Raw genomic sequence first — 3,518 nt, 5'->3', positions numbered from 1 at the left:
AAACTTTGGCCTTATGCCATTGAATTTATGAACTTCTTTTCTTAAATCAAACTTGTAAATAAACTTAACCATATTGACTTAAATTTCAAAATACAAAAAGAACTAATAATCTCGATTCAAATTTTTTCCCATTTGTGCCTTTTCTTATTAAACTTTTATTAAAAGCAATTCACCGACTCATTTGAAATTTTACCACGAACTACGAGGTTTTGATCCCTTATCTTTATGTTGGTATGTAGGCACAAGACCAAAGGTCTTGTCAAACACAAAAAGATAATCAATGAATTCTTTTCTCATCCCCACATTCTATTTTTATCAAACATCATCTATACCAAAAACACATGCACACATAAAAAAAGGCTCTCTAGGAGTACATAAGATACTTTGGGTGCTAACACCTTCCCTCTTTGTAACCAACCCCCTTATCTGTAATATCTGGAATTTTATTAGTTTTGATTTGAAAACTTGTTATCTTTGGATTTTGTTTATACTTTTCCCTTTTTCTCTGGAAACAATAAAAGCACGGTGACGACTCTGATTTTATTGATTTTAAGTTTATCCATAACTTGATGGTCATTAATTTACCGCTACATTAACCATATTTGACGAATAGGTTAATAAATCCTTGTGATTGATTTTGGGGATAATCACCCTTGAGTTACATGACAAGTGCAACTGTGAGCATGCCATTCTTATATTATGAGGAGCTAGAAGAGCTTTGTTGCTCTCTTTGCGCATCTAATTCGTGAAAGTAGTATTAGTAGTATGAGAATTGTAGTAAAAATCTATAAAGTCGAGTGAACCCATAAATAGGGAACTCCGCTAAGGTTTAGTATTCTCACTATGTTGTTGTTTTCATCTTAGCTGCAGGAGCTGGAGGATTGGCAGGAAGACCATAAGGTTGAAGGTTGGGATGTCTGATGGACAATGTTGTTTTATTTCTTATTTGATTTAGTTATTGGACATTCATTGTATTATTTCTTATGTATTATGTACATTTAGTACTTTTGTGGATGTAATTTATATGATGATTATACTCACTATCTAAATTTAATGCTTTACTTAATACGATTCTAGATAGTATTATGTGGGATGTTCCATATTTCTTAAATTATTAATATATTTTGAGATTTTTACAAAAAACAAGGTCTTGAAATTTAATAATCAAAATCATGGCATGCGTATAAATTTTTTATCATAATAGTTTTGACACCCTTCAAATGATAGAAAAGGATATGTTTCAATTAGTCAATTATATACATAAATTTATTTACTTTAAATAAAATTTATGCAGTTTATATTGAAAAAAAAAAGAATATTTAAGTAAGTTTAAACACTGTAGTTGTAGTCTCAAATAAAAAACACCACAATAATTCCATAAAAATAAAATATTATACATGTTTGATCTTAATACAATCATGCAAGCTTAACCATTTCTAATAATTTTCAAGAGGAGAAACTAAATTAAAATTTATATGGAATACAAAGACAAGTTGTATAGTCTAAACTTTAAGAGATCAACATCATAATTTCTTTAGCTGCTTGCTTGTAAGTTTCCTCCACTGAAATTGAATCCTGTAAACATTGTCTAGCCTGAAAAATCAACATGATTTAACTAAGTTATTCACGCTAAATAACTTTTTTTAATAAGTTAATAAATTATTATAATTGCTAGGTACAACTATATTATAGTTTCGACAAGTCTAATATGATATCACATATAAACCATAGAGATGATAAAGATTTGGTTTGAAACTTACATGAGCTAGAATCATGTAGAAGTTTCCATTTCCATTGCATGTAATGTTGGCAACTACAACATCAATCCTATATTTTCCAGCACAAAAGCAATCATTGTCAAAAGACCTAACATTTTAGTAGCACATATGCAGAATTGTGCTTCACCACCATAAATGTTTAAGACAACATTTTGATAAGACCATGTTCGAAAAGCTACTTGTTGTGGTGGAGGAGTAGATTGTACTAATGCTTTTGAACTATGATATGAAGTAGCAATTGCACTAGTAGGAAAGTTATTATTATAACTTGAGGATCCATGATCAACTATGATTGCTTCCCTTGATTCATAGGGTTGCCAATGTGGTTTTTTGATCACAGATGATGACTCACTTCCTAATAAGGATACATATTTAAGTTTTTCTTTCTTCTTCTTTTCTAAAATTCCAATAATTTTCTTTAGATTTTTAATTTTCTTCACTGCTGCATCCACAATTGTTGAATTATCAGCCTACAAAAAATCATAAGAAGTAAAGCATTTTAATTAGTAAATAAATCATTATGACACAAAAGTCTTACTCTGATGGTTGTCCTCATATGTATATTATTTTCTTTTTATTGAGTTGATTTTTAGGACAAAGGCATCTAATATTCTAAAATTTCATTTAAAGATAGGTAAAATATGACTTATATTTGTTCAAGCCTAATTTTATTTCAAATTCTTCTAGAAAAATAAAAATCTCATTAAGCTCTTATATTGTGTGCTTACTACATCTTATTTAAGTAAGTACTATCATGCTAACATAATTAAAATAAAATTATATCTTTTTCAATAAAAAGATTATATTGATCTTTAATTAATTTTTACTTATGCGAACAAATTAAAAATTTAATACGTAGGGAATCAGACAATCGCAATTTTAATGTGAAAAATTTGGAATTCATCATTTGGTAATTCTCCAACCTCTAATATTACACAACAACAATTAGATCTTTAAAATAGTAAAATTCTATTTGATTATGCGATTATTACTCTTAAACTAATTGAAAAAGAAAATGAATTTACCTTTGAAGGTAGTTCAGGAAGCAAAGCATGTAGGCTAGAGAACATATTCCTCATTTTCTTTCTCCTTTCTCTCTCGGCCAAGATATGCATTTCATGATCTAAATCACGATATATTCCATCTTTACCTCCATCCTTTATATCATTCTCACTTCTAATCACAACCTCAACTCGATTTTGTTTTTTATTCACATGAACTTCTCCTTCATTAAGTCCTTCTTTATGGTTCAATGATTTCATATTTAACTTTTGTTCGCTACTCTCACCTAAATTTTCAAAATTTAAGAGATCACTCCATGATTGATTTTCCCACCTGAAACTAGCATAAACACCATCATCATGATTTACTCTCATGGCTATGCCAAAGAAATAGAGTATAAGAAAGGCAAAAGAAGTTTTAACAAAAAGATAAAAGAACTAATATATTTATATAGAAATATATTAGAGTTTAGTAGAAGCTACTAAAAAAATGATATTAAAATAAAATCTAAAAATGGCAAACTTAGTATAGAAGTATCTAAAATTTATACAAAATACAATGGTTGTTATTGAAAATTCTAGAAAATACATAAAAACTAATCATAATAATATTTGTCATAAAAAATACAAATCAAAATTTAAAAACGTTGTAAAACAAACTCAACACGCGATACGATCCTACTATATAAAACTTACACTACATGCATGATTTGTGTTAAAGTGAGTTTATTGAAATTAT

The 3,518-nt window shown here is 28.2% G+C and overlaps 1 pseudogene; it reads right to left on the bottom strand.

Moving 5' to 3' along the window:
* Positions 1 to 1,425: 1,425 nt before the first annotated feature.
* LOC127107131 (transcription factor bHLH95-like) lies at positions 1,426 to 3,213 on the bottom strand (annotated as a pseudogene).
* Positions 3,214 to 3,518: the final 305 nt, after the last annotated feature.

The sequence above is a fragment of the Lathyrus oleraceus genome, chromosome 7 (assembly GCF_024323335.1).
Source record: "Lathyrus oleraceus cultivar Zhongwan6 chromosome 7, CAAS_Psat_ZW6_1.0, whole genome shotgun sequence".
Lineage (NCBI taxonomy): Eukaryota > Viridiplantae > Streptophyta > Magnoliopsida > Fabales > Fabaceae > Lathyrus > Lathyrus oleraceus.
This window is presented reverse-complemented; position numbering and strand designations above follow the sequence as displayed.